The 18,993-nt window shown below is 42.7% G+C and overlaps 1 pseudogene; it reads left to right on the plus strand.

Moving 5' to 3' along the window:
- The window catches only part of LOC142008258 (DGAT1/2-independent enzyme synthesizing storage lipids-like), a 33,828-nt pseudogene extending 21,973 nt beyond the window's left edge, over positions 1-11,855 (plus strand).
- The last annotated feature ends 7,138 nt before the right edge of the window (positions 11,856-18,993 follow it).

Below are 18,993 nucleotides of genomic sequence, written 5' to 3' on the forward strand. Positions count from 1 at the left end.
CCAGTTTATTTACACTTGCAGGAGATAGCGCTGCCTGCTTCTTATTTACAAAGTCACCTGAAAGTGAGGACAGGCATTTGCATGGCATTTTTGAAGTCAGCAAGATAAGTATTTCTGTGCCAGATATGTCAAACAGTCAGGTGCCCTTTGAGGCTTTGGCCACCATTCCAGAAGACATGTGTCCGTGCTGACAATCATTGTTAAAAAATTAATTAAATTTGTGATTGAACTCCTTGGAGGAGAATTGTATGTCTCCTGCTCTGTGTTTTATCTGCATTCGGCCACATATTTCATGTCATAGCAGCCTCAGATGACAACCTAGCACATCTTCTTTTTAAGAACACTTTCAATGCAGATTTGATAACACACAGGGAGAGAACAAATGTGAGATTTCTCAAAATGGCTACAGTACTTTTGACCCAAGGTTTAAGAATCTGACGTGCCTTCCAGACTGTGAGAGGGCATGTGCTGAACATGCTTCAGAAGTGTTAAAAGAGCAACACTACAGAAACTAAGCCACTGAAAAAGAAAACCAGCCTTCTGTTGGTGGCATCTAACTCAGATAATGAAAATGAACATGCATCAGTCCACACGGCTTTGGATTATTAAGGGGCGGAAACCTGTCATCAGCATAGACGTGTCCTCTGTGTCATAATTGAAAGTAACACATTTGAAAATGTAGAAAACATTAAAAATGTTTAAGTAAATGGTATTTTTTTAAAAGCATGATTAATTATATGATTTATCACGGTTAACTTTTAATTTTTTGACAGTCCTAATCAGGATCCTGTTAAACAAATGTTTCAATGTAGGTTTTAATCTGTTGTTACTTCTCAACAGGATGAGGTTTTATTGCATATAAAAGAAATATAATATACCCTCCCCACCCAAAAAGAAAAGAAGGAATAAGATTGAGGAGAGACTTGCTTTGTTCTCCATGGTTTCAGCGTGGGACATAGCTAAGCTGATTGAATAGCATGAGTATATCTCCTGGGATCCTATATGATCCCAGATGGAGAATCTGATTTTTGTGGTGTTCTGTTTTCTCCATGAGTTTCCTGTGACACATTCCGCGGGACAGAGACAACCCATAGCTACAGATACTATGTGTTGGAGAGTGGGAGGAGGAGGTGGAGTGAAGCTGTCAGCTTCATCTCAGTCTGTATGAACACTTTGTATAACCTAAGCAGCGCTCTGGCTGGGGAGGGCACATAGCCCCATATGCCTTTCCACCTATTGCCCCTGTCACAGGGAAACAGCAAAGTGGGTGAGATATCATCTTTTACTGCACCAGCTTCTGTTAATGAGAGACACACTTTTGAGCTTTATTCAGGGGAGTCAAAAGCCTTGCTGGGCTCCTGAGCCAGGTCGGGAGGCAGCTCCTTGCTCATGAAAGGGGTGGAACCTTGGGTGGAAGGGGAGGGGCTGAGGTAATTCTGATACCTGTGGTATTTTTTTTTTTCTTTTGGGTATCATTCTGTCAGTGTTTTTGATGTTCATTGTGATAACAGCAACATGTGACTAAGGATCTAAGAATCCTCAGAAAATCAAGCCTCTCCTGGTACATGTGCAGTGTTAGTTCTTCCTGACAAACATGTGACTCCTTTTGAGTTTCCAGCCATAACTTACCAGTTTCATTTTTATTTAATGAGATGGTAAAATTGAGTGTAATCACATGACATAGATGCAAAATATATCTATTCAAAGATGAAGCAAGATTTAAAAGAGAAAAAGAGGATGAACGATTGTCCAAAGTCTTATCTCTTATTTTCCTTATTTCTTAGCCCATCATCCCTTTGTTTACTCAGAATGTTCAGGAAGGATATAGATCACTTGGAAGAATGTGTAAGACATACTTCATAGGTATTTTTTTAAATTAAGTTTCTTTACATTTTCAAAATCAACTGTTTCTGGAAAATGCTAGGCTTACGAATTTCTTTTGAATCTTTTGTTCTCTTTTAACTGTGGTAGCTGTTTCTTGTGAGACAAACTCTTCTGGGTTAGTTAATATGTATCTGTTGGACTAGGTATTAATTGTGGTTTACATGGTGACATATCTTAAACCAGTACTTGTTAGGACTGAGGTAATACAAAGTTAGATTATTTTCATGATTATGTGCCATGAAATATTATTTGACCTTACTGTTGCCTTTAAGCAAATCACTAAAAATTGTTAGTTACAGTCCAGGCACCATTTTGATTCAGGGATTCTACTAGCTTGTAAGTTTATCCTCTGTCTCTCAAGTGTGATTTTTCTCACCCCTCCTTTGTTTTAATTCACAGGGTTTAAGTGGTTAAATGAACGTTTTCAATTGCAACTTGCTCCTGTATATGGAGGGTTCCCGGTTAAATTACGCACATATATTGGAGATCCTATTCCGTAGGATCCAAATATAACAGCTCCAGTACTAGTGGAAAAGGTAAGTTTTGATCTTCTCTGAAAATTCGTGGAGCTTATTGTCTTACTTTAAATGATGTTAGCTAGGACTGAAATATTTAACATCAATCTCAGTATTGGTTTCTTATGAAGTACAATCTTTCTTACAATACACTGGTCACCTTACGTAGTGTACTGTTGTTCAACAACATTTGGGGCTGAAATACCATTTTATCCTGACAATATTATCTTACACTGTTAGGCTACGTCTGCATGGACAGCCTCTGTTGACAGAGGTCACTGTCGACAGAAACCTCGGCAGTACTTTTGTCGACAGATCGTGTATGCACGTGAAAGTGTTTCAAAAGAGCAAGCCGCTCTGTCAACAGAACGGCTGACCTGAAGAAATGCAAACAGGGCCGCCTGGGGAACTGGAAGCCCTGTGAGAGAAGTTCTATATAGGCACTCTGTCAACAAAATACTGTCGACAGGGGTGTTATACCTGATTGGGGAGAAGTATAACACTGCTGTCTGAACAGCTGAGTTTTGTCGACAAACTCTGGACAGAATGCTTTAGCTGTGTAGGTGCTCAACAAGTTTCGTTGACAAAAGCCCAGTTCTGTTGACAGAGGCTGCCCGTGTAGACGTAGCCTTAGATTCCTCCACAGATTTATGCACTATTTTGACTCACCATTATCGTCCCTGGCCTTCTCTCTCAATACTTTACCCACTAGGTTTGTGGACTGAATTCTGTAACTCACTTGCCATTACTCGGAATTGGCTGACTGCAAGGTCCTGGCTGTGCACCTTTATTTCCAAATGGAAAACTATTTCAAAAGGAGTTGAAAATAAATTACACTATTTATACTGAAGTAAATAATTCTTTACAAATGCTCACAAGTCTCTGGTGCCCCAACCCATAAATTATTATAACAAAACCCGAGCACCGTCTAAAACAATCATTCAGCAAAGAACTCTGCCAACCACCCACTGACAAAAGAGCTTCTTTCTACACATTCATAGTTCCAGACAGTCTACTTCAGCCCCCTCCCCATCTCCATCTAAGAGATGTCTGGAAGCATGCCTGGACAGTTGACTTCTGGGTGTCAACATAAGTGTTGTCAGCAAAACTTAGGAGTTTAGACATAGACTTGATAAAGAACTCTGTGTAAGCTCAATAGCTCGTCTCTCACCAAAAGATGTTAGTGACATAATATCTTTTATTGAATCAATCTTGTCTCTCTCTGGGTTACTGCTGTTGTTCGACATCCAACAGCAGCTGAGTTTATAGCATCACTATTAAATTATTCTCTAGTCAGATGTGATTGGTGGGAAAGGAAGCCTCTTAAGCACTCAGATAGGTGCTGTGGCTGTAAAGCCTCTGACAAATAGGAGAACGGGGTAGTTATTCCCTAACCTAGATAGAGGAATAAATTAGAACTGGTAAAACTCCATACACTGGAGTGACAGTTAGTTACCCCAAGTAGTATAGATCTATAACAATGATGCAAGTGATTGACGAAGAGCAGACACAATAGGCCACCCAGCAACAGCCCTTTCAGTCCCTGCAGTCCCAGCTGGGCAGCCAGCACAGGGAGAACTTGCAACAGTGGGCCATACAGCGACACCTCCAGGTGGTGAACAGCAACGGCTATTGCACTATATGGCAACACAGCAGAAAGAATTACCTCTTGGGGTAATTAGCGGTTTGGTAGCAGGGGCTGTATGCCTAGGGCCTCTGCTCACTCCTGTATCTGGAAAGCTGGCTCAAAGGGGGCCTGACAACCACTCTGAAGTCTGCCTGACTAGTTCTGAATAGCTGGCAGTGGCTCCAGAACAGTGGGTTCTGGTGTTTGTTGGCCCTTCACCACCCTAGCCAATGCAGGCTCCTGAGGGCTTGACCTTCTGCCTGCAACAGATTACAAATTGTTTAAAGCAGCCGTCCTGGATTATATTGGCATTGAGGAGACATAACTGCCACTGCTTCTGGATGGAGACACATCCCCAGAAAGCCTGACCACAGACAGTGGTCAAATGACCGAAGGTATATTGATGCTTGAAGCTGATGCAGCAAATGTGAATCCAAGTAGCTAAGTAAACATTGACAGAAATTCATATAAACCCTTTTTCCTGGAGAGGCATGTGGGGTCTAAGGGATTGCCCAAGTTGGTGGTCCAGTTGAATAAGACCTGTACGGCCACTAAACAGCTCCCTAGGACCAGGAAAGGGAGACAATTTGTAGCTAACAACTGACCGTACCTGAAATTCTGCTTCTCAAGGATGAGTACACTAGCAACCAGCTACTCAGCTGTCACGGCAAACCACAGCACCCAGGCAGGAAGAGCCTTCATGATATCTCACTAGGTCTTTTGAAATTGTTGGTTTCTACTACAGTAAAAGCCATGTTATCTGGAATTTGAATAACCAGCAAGCTCAACTAACCTGCACCTACTCTGATGGAGTGTGTCCGGTTGCATGGGAGTGGGGCAACCGGCCGCCTGGCCATGGCCTGCGGGGCCAGCCATCCAGCTGATGCCAACAGAAGTGGGTCTTCTGCCTGATTGGGGCTGTGGGCTGGTTCTTCAGCCAGTGGCAGCGGGGCCAGGGGCTAGCTGCCTGGCTGGGACCATGGAGCTGGCTCTCTGGCCAGTGCTGGCTGCCCAGCTGGGACTGCAGGGACAGCAGAGCTAGGGTCTGGCAGTGGCTGCAGGGTCGGGGCCAGCTGCCTGGCCAGGGCTGGGATGATGGCTGCCAGGCTGGCTGTTTGGCAGCAGGGGATGGCACTTTTGATTATCCAGTTCCCCAGGGGGTGCCAGATGGTACAGATTGTACTCTACTTAGATTTAACAAGCCAGAAACAAAACAGTTTCTACAATACCTTATTGGACCCAGAAGCCAAAATCTCAGTTCCCTTAAAACAACCCAGCCTTGAGCTGCCACCCAGATAGCTAAATCATATATGATGAGGATTACTGAAAATCTTCATCCTACAAAAAGTTCTAGCTTGGACACATTATCCACTAGGAAAACTTATAATTCAGCTTTTACCCAAATACATGCTTATAGCCAGTTCTTATTAACTACACTAAAATTTGTTTTAAAAAGGAAAGAGAATAGATTGGTTAAAAATCATTATCCATATAGGCATTAAAAGAGGTCTTAGAGATTGGACTAAAGCTCTCCATGTCCATATGCAATATCAGGGCAATCCAGAATGGCATTGGAGATCAAGGTCGTGTGAGTCAGGCTTCCTCTGATAAAACTTAAGTAGATCTGAGGTGAAAGGATTGGATCCCACAGGTTTTCTTTAAAATAAATAAATAAACAAGTTTCCCAGCAGGCTGTGCTATTCTTTTGATATCAGGTGTTTCTTGGGTGAAGAATAGTGTCTCTGAAGTAGAACTACCTATTTCCTATCAAAACAAAAAAGCAGTCCAGTAGCACTTTAAAGACTAACAAAATAAAGTGCTACTGGACTGCTTTTTTGTTTCGATAATATATAGACTAGCACGGCTATCTCTCTGTACCTATTTCCTATGCATGCACAGGTAACTAATTGAATCGATTGGCATAAGGTGATTATCCATTAAGCAGTTCATTACTGGTTTATTACAAACTTCAAAGAAAATATAGACAATGAATTTATTACATTCAGGTTTTATCTAAATGTTAATAGTCCCTTTTGATGTCTGAATTAATAGATACAGAAACAGATTGGAACCATCTGTTTACATAGTTAACATCTAACAAGATATAAGTAAACACGAGTACAATTAGCATTGCTTCTAATCGTCTAACAACATGGGTTTGCAATTCAAAGCTCTAATCTATCTAGCAGGAAATGCCTCTAATTACTATTTACATACTTTTCTAACATGTCTAAAAAGGTTGAATTTGGGTCAGTTGGCTTGCTAGTCCTGTAACTCTTTCTGCTTCTGTGTCACAATGAGTCACACAGGGGGTTGGGAACATGGGGTCAAATTCATATCCTGCAACTCTCTTCTCTCAAGGCCACAGTGATCCCATACTTTTCATGCCTTTTTAAAAATGAAGCAAGCAGGAGGGTTTATTACACACAGCGCTGGTGGAGCATCATTTTGCTGGTTAGACTCAGTGAACGTTTCCAGAAAACAGGTTACAAGTGCTGATGGAGGGGGGAACTTCAGCATGGGTGTTTATCCAAGCCTGGATAGGTTCTAGCAGCAAGATGAAATGAGCACAATAAGCCATTAATCTAAAAAGGTTATGCAGCATCCCTGCCCATAGTTTACACAGTACCTTATCTCTAGTATGGGTGGTTTTCCTTAACAAGTTACTTAAACAAAGCAAACATTTAATGACATGTATGTGTCTAATTGGATTAATGATGCATATACCAGAGAAATGATGACATCTTCACATGGGCATATCCAAGGGTGCATTATCTGGAAGATTAAAGCAAAAGGTAGTAACAGCATAGAGCAATAACAGGTTTGTTTTTATGTACCAGCCTGGAATAGCAAATGGAATAGTGCCTGGTTCTCGCTTGCATGGCCTTTTCTTGGAAAGTGGTTACAGGGGCAGTTATCCCTCCCTCCAGACTCCAATGCTTGTTTGAGTTGGGATGAACTTCCCTGGTTCTTGTGAGTGAGAAGTCGGGGGGGGGGGGTGTGCAAGTGGGGATAACCTTCCACTCATGCTAACTGGGTTTCTGAAGTACACCCATCCCGTGTTAAATGAGTACTTTACTTACGAGTTCTTGCTTAAACGAGGGACACATATACCTCCTTAGTTCACTCGAGGAGTGAACTCCCCTTCTAATACAAGCATAACCCCTTCCCTGTGGCTGCCTGAACCCCCTGCGGCCCCGCAGACTGACTTCCTTAATGGCCCCACAGCCTGATCCCCCTGCCACCTGTATTCCCCGTGGCCCCACAGCCTGACCCCCGCACAGCCCCAAACCATGGCAGCCAGATGCCCCCGCAGACTGACCGCCCGTGGTCCCGCAGCCAGACCCTGCCGCCACAGCCAGACCCCCCTGCCGCCTGTACCCCCCCAGCAACCCCCCAGCCAGAACCCCTCACCTGGCCTCAAACTGCAGCAGCCTGATGCCCCTGCTGGCCCTGCAGCCAGACCCCTCAGCCACCTGTACCCCCTGCAGCTCCACAGCCAGAGCCCCCGCAGCCCCAAACCGCAGCAGCCTGATGCCCCTGCTGGCCCCGCAGCCAGAACCCCCCTGCCACCTGTACCCCGCCATCCCCATGGCCCCAAACTGTGGCAGACAGACCCCCTTACCAGCCCCACAGCTAGACCCCCCCCACTGCCTGGACCCCCCACGGCCCTGCATCCTGACTCTCCCATGGCCCAAACCACGGCAGCCAGATGCCCCTGCCAACCCCAGAGCCAGACCCCCCCTGCCACCTGTACCCCCCACAGCCCTGCAGCCTGACCCCCTTACTGGCCCCACAGCCTGACCCCCCTGCCATCTGGACCCCCCCATGGCCCTGCAGCCTGACCCCCACAACCGGCCCTGTGACCCCAAACTGTGGCAGCCTGAACCTCGCCCCCATGACGCGACCCACCACCAGATTTTAACCCTCCCTCTCACTCACACCCCAGCTTTGTGGAGTGCCTGCTACAGTTGCTTCATTTTCCTGTGGCCCTGCTGCTGATCCATGTCGTGCCCCTTCACCTGCATCCACAGTACAATCTTATTGTAGCAGTCCATGTTTCTATGACTGATCCATAGCTGAGCTGCACAGCCTTTTTCCCCTGCAGGACAGGACACCCAATATCTGCTGGCTATCCCAGGCAGAAGCATATCTCAAGTATGTAAAGGGCCTGGTTGGTTGGTCAGTTGCAGGCAGTAAGGAAGATCTGTTGGGTGTGCTCACCAAGCTGGACAATCAGGAAAAGTTATTTCAAAAATACACAAGCGTTTAAAGTTGGGTGCAGGGGATGGCAGTCTCTATGGCCCTGGGCAGTGGAATTCACAATTGTGACCAGAGTGGTCACTGTTGTGCATTATGGGATAGCTGCAGGAGGACAGTTAGGGTCAACATAAGTCACGTGCTGTTTACACTTGCACTGTGTCAATCTTTCTCAATGCTATTCTGGAGGTGTTGAAACTGCATCACTATAATAGCATGCTTAAATCAGTGAAAGACAAATTTGAGTACAGACACATGGACAAATAGGTTGACAATAGGCAATATATGTCAGCCTAATTTTGTATGGTAAACCAGGCCTAAATAAGTCTGATCTCTGTTTTTAAACAGGGAAGGGGAGGTCAAATAGTATTTAAGGCACTTTAAACAGAGTCCTCATTATCATCATCAGCCACCCATCATCAGATTGGAACACCTATCCCACTTCCAACTTGTACTTGGATTTGGCATCACTCCTGCTTAGTGAGTGAGGTTCAGGTTAGGATGACCCTCTCAATTTGTACACATTAAGTACCATTCTGCTGCCCTTTCGACATCCAAGAATTCATTAGTCTATGCATTAAAGACTAATAAGAACCTTAATCCAAAACCGCTAAAACCAATCACTTTGCCAAAGCAAATCTGTCTTCTATGATCTAGGCAAAGTTTGTCTGTGCAAATCTGGTCTGTTCCTGAGGACACCTCTCTGTTACTCAATAGACGCTAGGTGAACTCTCACTCAGACCCAGGTTTACATGTGCATCCTTTCCCTGAGGACATCTCTGCAATCTTTTTCTGCTTTATTTTCTGTGGGGACTAAAGGGACTGTATTATTATTATTATTATTTCTTCTTTCCTCCTGCTTTTTAACCTCTTCTATTTTGTGGTACATTTAGATTCCATGCAGGGAGAAGCACAGCATGAATGCCCAGAGAGACAGAAGGTGGGTGAAGAGCTGCACAAAGCAGTTTCTAAAAATGAAAATAACTTCAACTTCAGGCAAGCTCAGCCTGACTCCCAGAAAGAGCAAAATACCTTTCCTGCTCCCAGGTTCCTGGTTGGGCCACTTAGGGTATGTCTACACCAAACGGGAGATCGACCTGTCCAGTGTCAATCTCTCAGAGTTTGATTTTGTGCATCTGGTAAAGGTGCACAAAATCAATCTCTCTGGGATCTGCAGTTGACCCTCTGTACTCCTGCTTTGGCAAGGAGTAAGGGAGGTCAACAGGAGAAATGCTCCCATCAACATCCCTCAGTGAGGACAGACCGTACAGTCAACTGCAGAGATGTTGATTCTAGCTACACAATTGCCAAAACTAGAATTGTGTATCTTCAGTCTATTGCAAGGTCAAGCCTAGACTGAGCCTCTCTTGGATGTGGCAGTATCAGACCAGGTACATTCATCCACCAGCATAAACTTGATTTTGCTCACAAGTTCAGAGAATTATATGCTTTTTCTAAGATTCAGATCACCAATTTCTTGTCTCCCTTCTTCCCCCTCTCCATCATTGCAGAGAAGAAGCTCCTGCATGTGCAATGGGAAAAGCCAGGGAGAAGGGAGAAACACAGGTATATTAGAATTTCCCCATTTTCTGCAGTGTTCATCCTTCCTTAACAAACACTGACTTTCCAATGTCCCTTATCATGCTGAGAAATCTGGCTCAGGTGACCCAAGCATGGCTGTTAGCTCCATTGTACGAAAGAATCGTTACCTCACTAGGATTGGAGCCATGTACGCAAAAAGAATACATCTATCCATTCATCCACAGGAAGACACTTTCAAAAAGAAGGAAAAAGGAAAATCAACTTACCCTAAATCCAATGAGAGGGAATTTTTAAAGGGGACTGAGAATTAACCATAGAGTGAAAATACATATCCTGTGCACTTAGAAATTTCAAAAGAACAAACCCAACTTTGTTTTGTCATCTAAGATAGCTGTGGAAGCCAAAAAGACAGTCCAAAAAGGAAATGATCACTTCCTTTCAAAGGAACAAGCAAGTAGGGTGGAAGCCATTTTGGAGCAAAATGACAAAGCATCCCCTGGACTTTAGGAGGTTTCGTTTCTCTTCCTGTGTTTGCTTGGTAAAGGGTCATGCCAACTTCAAAGGCTTTAAGAACATTCCTGCAGAAAACTGAATGAGTAAGAATTTAGTAGTTTTCTCTTTGAAGACAATGGGTTGCACATATGTAAATGAAGGTAACTTGGTTTGCAAAATATTTTGGTAATGGGGATGCCTGGGAAAAGAACACATTGATTTTAAGACCAGAAATTTACTGTTCTTAGAGAATTTAATCTCGGATAAACGGTACTTCTGTGAATATAAGCTGCTTATGAATAGCTGATGGTGCTATTTGACAATACATAAGAGCTTGTAAGTGCCTAAAGTTTGTGGGGGAATATTTTAAAGGTGGACTACAAGCAAAGGCAAATATTTGTGGCCTCCATTGCTTCTTTCTGATGTGCAAAGACTATCTTACTTTTTTTTTCACAACACGTTTTTCTGTGGTATATGGGTTTTGTTAATTCTTTTTTAAATTGACATGACAAAAGGCTGTAGACTTTTCCTCCCTTTCTTTATTAAAAGACCTGACTAATGATGTCTCACAAGAACGTATTCTAAGTAGCATCTCTCTAAACACAATCCCTTTCTCTCTGAGGCTATGTTTACACTTACAATTGATGGACAAAACTTTTGTCATTCATGGGTGATTACATCCCCCATCCCCAGTGACAAAAGTTTTGCTGCAGCAACTGCAAGTATGAACGCTTCTTTGCAAGTGTGGGGCCAGGTCCAGGGTTGGTGGGAGGGGATCTAGGGCTACCTGGCTGCCCTGGGGGGAGGCACTAGTCTTGGGCAGTGGCCAGATGGGCATGGAAGGGGCAGGGCCTCAAGTTGAAGGGGCAGAGTTGGGGCTTGGGTCCTGGACATTCACCCACCACTCTTGGGTCTGAAGAAACACGATTTGTTGTGGACAGTCCTTTTGAATCTGAAGGACTTGCCCTTTTACATCATATTTTTCCCTTTTTATTTAGCTATGCCATGCATACTTGGATAAATGTTAAAAATTTCCAATGGAGTTTGAAATGTTTGTAACTGGTTTTGAAAGGGAAACTGCCTCCTGAAGCTTGTGGCAAAGATTTTTACACTGAATAGGCTTTCCTTGGTGCTTAGCTTAGTTTAGAGTTTATCGCACTTAGGGCTGTAGTGTGCTAACATGTCTATAGCTAAAATGTTTAATGTTATCACAGGGAAAATACTCTAGCATCTGGAAATAAGACTTCCTCAGCAAGGGTTTGATGGACTCTTGTGAGGAATTTCACTTTTCTGACCCCTCTGCCCACATCCTTATTTCTTTCCATAGATTTTTAGATATTTGTATTTTGTAACTTTGGGAAGACTTGAAGAAAATGGCTCATCATTCCTGTAATAAAAAAATGTTTTCCTCTCTTTCTTTCTATCAACAGACAAACATTGCCATCGAAACACTGAGAGACAGACACCAAAATGTACCGGGAAATATATTAAGGGCCCTGTTGGAACGATTTGATAAACATCAAAAAGATGATTAGTGTGTTTATATATGTATAAAATGGCACCTTCTTGTGAAAGTATTTCAAACTACCTATTACAGTACTTTTTAAAAAATACAATTTTTTCTATTAACAAGGGCTGGTTTTGTCTGTCTGTCTGTCTGTCTTATCAGCAAGTAGAAATGTGCCGAAAATCAAAAATTCTTAAAAGATAAAATTGGCTTACGAAGAATTTTGGAAATTTTAGGCTTGTGTCTTTTTACTAATTCAAGGTATGTGAAGATGGCCTGAAAAGATGGAGAATTTTTTTTGGAACTGAAATGTTCCACTGTATCCCTCATTTAGGTTTTGATTCTGGTGCTACTGAAGACCATAAATCAATTTTAAGTCAGTGGAAATAGGTCCATAATAAATGTCTGCTTGTTTTCACTGAAGGACCTCCTGGGGGTCTCGGATATTCATCCTGAGCTGGCTTTAGTGGAAATGACGAGTTGTTCCTTAAAAGTTATGATTTAAACAGGTGCTAACAAAACAAATGAAAATCCAGAGCATAACTACCTAAGAATTCTTTGGCTGTTCAATAGTACAGCTCCCATTGTGCTAGTCCTCCAATCACTACAGATACTTCCAAGGCAGATAACATTTAACATTTTCTGTTTGGAAAAATAAATGAAGAAACCCAAGCTCTGCTAGGGAGGGAAAACTCTTAATGCCCTCTTTATCACTATGAAGAATTAAAAAAACAAAAAAACAAAAAAAAAAAAAAACCCCAAAGAATTAAAAAAAAAAGAAACCCATCTTTTCCTCTTTGTGGGATACTTCACCAGGTTTAACAGTAAAACTTGTGTGGCATAGATGATCAAATACAGAACATCACATTAATTCTTTCATAACAGAATTACTAACTTATTCAGACATTGTAAAAATGTCTAATGTTTGAATTGTATAGATTGTAAACATAAGGGCCACATCTACACTTCAGCGATCTTTTGAAAGATGATTTTCTGGAAGATCCTCTTTCAAAAGGGCGTATCCACACACACAAAAGCAGATTGAAAGACAGATCTGCTCTTCGATAGAGAGTGTTAACACAGTCCCCACTCTTTTGAAAGAACGGGTCAGGGATCGAAAAATCCAGCACCATGAGGACTGCTCTTTCAATCAAAGGGCCCATGGACCATCAATACGTGCTTTTTTTCAAAAAAAGCTTCTGAAAGGAGGCACTCTTCCTCGTCCAGGGGCCGAAAAGGGCTTCTGGAAGAAGAGCTGCATTCTTTCAATTTTGGATCGAAAGAGCACATTTTGTGTGTGAACGCTCCATGCATTCTTTCAAAAAAGGGACAGATTTTCCAAAAGAACTTGCTAGTGTAGATGCAGCCCCGAAGTGACAATCCTCACCCTCTATACTCAATAGTAAAATCCCTTTGGCTACAGTTAGACTACAGTGATCTGTCTACAGAAGTTACTATTGGAAGAGATGTTCCAACAAAACTTCTGTTGACAGATCACTTCTACACAAAGAAGTGGATCGATCTTTTGATTCAGTCTGTCAGAAAAAGGGCCCCTGGAGTGTCTACACAGCTTTTTGTCTACAGTTTCTGTTGACAAAATGCATTTTGCATGTAGATGCTCTGAGGGTTTTGTTGATAAAACCCGAGTTTTGTTGATAAAACTCACTAGTGTAGCCTTAGCTTTGACTTTAATTAGGCCATCATTTTATTAAAGAATGTTAGAGATTGAGCTGCCAGTTGGCAGAGTGAGAAAACTTCTTGCCCAGTTACAGATGCATTTTTGCTTTAATTTCATTGTCTTATAGTATTTGCTCTTTCATGACTCCAAAAGACAGAGCTAACATTTATCCTTTCATTTTCTTGCAATAGCCACTTGTCTAATATTGCAAGAACAAAACCAAAGACAATTCAATCTGCAGAAACAACTCCAGATTTGGTCTGTTTGATTTGGTATTAAAATGTGTAGTGTACAAATGTTTGAATTAAAGCTATGCATGTGAAAATGAGTTCACCAAAGCACTTAGATTTCTTGTCTTCTTGAAAGCTCAGTTTTAAAAGTATCTAATACAGATTTATCTCGAGCACAGAAAAGAATCAAAACTAAATGCTCTGTTGGGTCTCTCTACATATAAATGTATTTAGTGATTTAAATTATATTTTAATGTGGTTTATGAAATCCTGGAAACAAATAAAATTGAAAGTTATATTCAATTCATTATTTTAAAATTGATAAACTTCTGTGTGATTCCTTTTTCACTCTTTCATAATGGTATTTACCAAACACAGTGCCACCAGAGATCATACTCATGCCTTCCAGTTGTGTACACTTTCACAGTTAATCTCCTCCCTTACTTTTAAGTGGCCAAATTTCAACTGTTTTGTCACAAAGAAACCAGAAGTGAGTCTCATAACCTCTCTCTCGTTCCCTAGAGCTCTTAAAATAGGGCGAGGCCAGAGGAATACTCTGTTTCCCTGATACACCATTATTTAGTAATGTGGAAAAAAATGGGACTGTTGCCAATGGAGGGAACAGAGGAACTGAAGGGGCACGGCTTGTGCACAGAAAGGGAACTTTGGCTCGGGGGCTTGCTCCACTCCTTCCCAGGCAGGAGGGGCCAGCAGCAAGCGCCGAAAGGAGCGTGGGGAGCCCCTTTTTCCTTCCGGGACCCCTAGGCCTGGGTCTGCTGAGCCAAAGATGGATCCACCACTGGCCTCCAGGTGGCCCTCCCTGCAGACCCTGCAGGGATAAGCCTGCTTTGGTGCAGCTGCCAGCCCCTGACTGGCTCAACCCCTGCCTGCTTTGCCCTGGGGAGGGGAGCGGCATGGCCGCTCAGGCTTTGCAGGGCCACCCCCACCTCACTTGGGCTACGTCTACACGTGCACGCTACATCGAAATAGCTTATTTCGATATAGCGACATCGAAATAGTCTATTTTGATGAATAACGTCTACACATCCTCCAGGGCTGGCAACGTTGATGTTCAACTTCGACGTTGGGCAGCACCACATCGAAATAGGCGCTGCGAGGGAACGTCTACATGCCAAAGTAGCACACGTCGAAATAAGGGTGCCAGGCACAGCTGCAGACAGGGTCACAGGGTGGACTCAACAGCAAGCCACTCCCTTAAAGGGCCCCTCCCAGACACAGTTGCACTATACAACACAAGATCCACAGAGCCGACAACTGGTTGCAGACCCTGTGCATGCAGCATGGATCCCCAGCTGCCGCAGCAGCAGCCAGAAGCCCTGGGCTAAGGGCTGCTGCCCACGGTGACCATAGAGCCCCGCAGGGGCTGGAGAGAGAGCGTCTCTCAACCCCTCAGCTGATGGCCGCCATGGCGGACCCCGCTCTTTTGATGTTGCGGGACGCGGATCGTCTACACGTGCCCTACTTCGACGTTGAACGTCGAAGTAGGGCGCTATTCCCATCCCCTCATGGGGTTAGCGACTTCGACGTCTCGCCGCCTAACGTCTATTTCAACTTCGAAATAGCGCTCACCACGTGTAGCCGTGACGGGCACTATTTCGAAGTTAGTGCCGCTACTTCAAAGTAGCGTGCACATGTAGACACGGCTTTGCAGTGCCAGGCTGCGCAGCCAGCGTGTCTCAGGCAAGCCTGCCCACCCTAACTAAAGCCTAAAACCCTAACATTTGTTACCTTAAGCTTTTTGAATTCCTCAGAACTCTTCCCTTTCTTTATCAAAGGGTTTACATACCCATAAAAGGTGAACAATTGTTTCTTCCACCTTACAGAAGTTTATCTTTCTGCTGATTTATTCCAAAGAAGATTTTTACGTTAAAATAGCCAAGTAGTGCTCTAAAAATATCACTTCATTTCTTCAGTCCGGGACCTGATATATATCATTATTTTCAACATTAACAGCCTCCTTCTCTGTCTGATTTTTAGCACAGTAATCTCATACCACACGCTCCACCACTTCCCTTTATAGTAACTATTCAGCTCCTCCCCAGCTATTTTTTCCTTTTCATTAGGCCTGCCAGATGCAACCAGGTGTTTTAATGGCAGCTTCCAACCCACATTTATCCTTTCTTCACCTGTGTTGGGCTAAACACTCTATCATATTCCTCAGAAAGAATGTCCCCTATTTCTAAACAGTTGTGTGATCAACGAGAAGGAAATAGGTAGCAGATACTCCATGCAGACAAAAGAAGATGCAGAGAGTGGTCTGTAGGTCAATAACCCAGGACTGGTCAGTGACTGAGGGTCAGTATAGTAACTTACTTTGGCTATTTGGCTAGTTTAGTCTAGGCAGCATCCATTGTCTCCAGTCTAGCAAGACTCCTACCTGGCTAGTAAATTATACATTTGACTGGTTTGCTTTGCCCTCTTTTAACACAGACCAAGAGTCCACTGTCAATAAGACACACATCAACTTTCTGTTTTTTACTACCTGTGAAATTGGTTCAGCAGAGTTTTAAAAGCCATGTCAATGAGACATCCAGAAAGCAGAAAAGTTCCCTTCTACATTTCTTATAACAGAATTAAAAATATAGTTTAGATTAAGCCAAATATTCAAATGAGCCCCTATAATGACCTAAAAAATTCCCATCCCAGTTCAAACCATATGTTAATGTGTCGAATTTGAATATAAAAGAGAGTTCAGCAGCCTCTCTTTCCAAAGTGTTGTGAAAATTCCTCTTCAGTAAGATGCAGACTTTCAGATCATTAACAGAAGGGCCCACTCCATTAAAGTGCTGACTGACAGGTTTGTGAATCAGGAATGTTTTTATGTCTGTCTTATGCCCATTCATTCTTTGTTTAAGAGAGTTTGAAGTCTGTCCAATATACAAAGCATCTGGGCATTGTTGGCACATGATGGCATATATGATGTTAGTTGAAGAACATGAGAATGTGCCCATGATTCTGTGAATAACCTGGTTAGGGCCAGTGATGGTATCGCCAGAATAGATATGTGGACAAAGTTGGCAACGGGTTTAGTTGCAAGGAAAAGTTCCAGGACTGGTACTCCTGCGGTATAGACTGTGTTTGTAGGTGAGAATCCTCATAAGGTTGAGAGGTTGACTCCCTGCTGGCTTCTGCCCCTTTATTCTATGGTTTGCTCACCTTGATAATATTTTTCAGATTTGTCAACCTTGATTACTATTTTCAGTTTTCTGTGCCTTAAATATTGAGTCTGTTCTGATAAGGCTATGATCTGAAGAAGTGGGTCTGTCCCACGAAAGCTCATCACCTAATAAATTATTTTGTTAGTCTTTAAAGTGCTACTGGTCTGCTTTTTTTGTTTTGATAATGTATTTGTATTTATTTTAACTCATACACTCATTTCATAGAAAGATCCTCTGTTCTTTTTGCTAGATGCTCCCTGTCACAATTACAGAAAAGTAATTACATCCTTCTTCACCCAATAGTTACAATACATAATAACCCAGCAGTTACACATATTTTGATCTCTCTAATGTCCTATCAGCATCCTCTCTTACCCTTGAAATAAACAAATAACCTTTGATGAGTATCCTGAAGATCAATAAACCAGGACTATTTCAGACATATGACAGAGTGATCACACACATCACAGCAAGGATGTAAGATAAAGATCACAGAGTATAACCGAGTTTGAGAGGCTGAGCTTATTTTTCCTAAAGAAAGAGAGGATTGCAAAATATGATTAAAAGCAATATGGGTTTGAGAGTAACCCAACATTGGGCGAGCATTTTGTGTTGGACTGCCACTATACCTCACATAGCATATAGTCTAAATATGATATTGTCTCTATGATTCTATCTCCTTTTTCAGATTCTTCTGTGTGTTAGTATTGTACTGTTATTAGCTGTGTCTACATGAACCCCTTCCTTTTGGAAGGGGCAAGTTAATGAGCGAGTTCCAAAGATGCTAATGAGGCACTGCCATGAATATGCAGTGCCTCATTAGCATAATGGCAGCCGCAATGATTTTAAAGTGCCACCTCCGAATCGCATGCCGCTCGTGGAGATGGGGGACTTTCAAAATGACCCCCCTGTCTTCAAAAGCCCCTTCTTCCTAACACAAGATAGGAAGAAGGGGCTTTTGAAGACTGGGGGTCCTTTCGAAAGGCCCCTGTTTCCCCAGTCAGCATGCAATTCGGAAGCGGCACTTTCAAATCACCACAGCTGCCACTATGCTAGTGAGGCACTGCATGTTCATGGCAGCGTCTCATTAGCATCTTTCAAACTCGCTCATTAACATGCCCTGTCTGAAAAGAAGGGGCTTGTGTAGACACGGCTAGTGTGTAAGACCTACTACTGTTTTTATCAACACAGATTACAGCCTACTGACTGCTCCTTAATAATCCTAAATTAAATGTTCTTTCACATGACAAAAATTTAAACTTTGGCAAGGTAATTTGACATATAAATGTAATTACTAATAATTTAAAATTATTTTTCATCATCTCCTCCAAATTCCTTACACAAACAACCTTCTTTTAATATTTTGCTATGTGCGTGCTTCACAGAAGTGCTGTAACAAAATCAATGATAATTCTGTAGTTCTGTGTGGAGAAAAAACATTCTCCTGGCAACAGTTATTGGATCATTCCCTCCATTTCTACAAGTGGAAGGGGATCATATAGGGAATTTGCTTTTGGAACAAGGAGCACCACATGGGAGATCCGCAAGTGGCACCAGGCCCCTCCCACAGCTGATGACCCTCTCTAGATGTTTTGTGTGAATTGGGTTATGAGTTATAAAAGGACAGTGATTAGGTAGATTAAGGATTGCAAATGCAAGCTGCAAATGAGTAGGAGGGGGTAAAAAGTCTGCTGTTATTAACTAAAATGAGGCAGAGAAGTTGGTGCTTTTTTCTACTATATATTTGAGAGACTTTGTCTGTCTGTTCAAGAACTCCTCCTAAAAGTTAAGAGGAAGGAGAACCAAATTTGGTATATGGCTTCCTCTCTCATAACTTATAGAAAGTAAGTGGTTGGTTGTGCCAAGACAATGGGATGTGCCTGGTATATGACTGTTTTTCATAAATTGGAAAGGCGGGGGTGTCTTTGCTAGCAGGGATAATTATATCGGATAATGACCAAAGGGGGCAGCAAGAGGCCAGAGATGTGGACCAGAACAACTATCTACTATATATTTGAGAGAGTTTGTCTGCAGCACCACGAACAGGTGCATGTCACCAACTCCAAGCTGACACAGTGA

Source organism: Carettochelys insculpta, chromosome 2 (genome assembly GCF_033958435.1).
Source record: "Carettochelys insculpta isolate YL-2023 chromosome 2, ASM3395843v1, whole genome shotgun sequence".
NCBI lineage: Eukaryota > Metazoa > Chordata > Testudines > Carettochelyidae > Carettochelys > Carettochelys insculpta.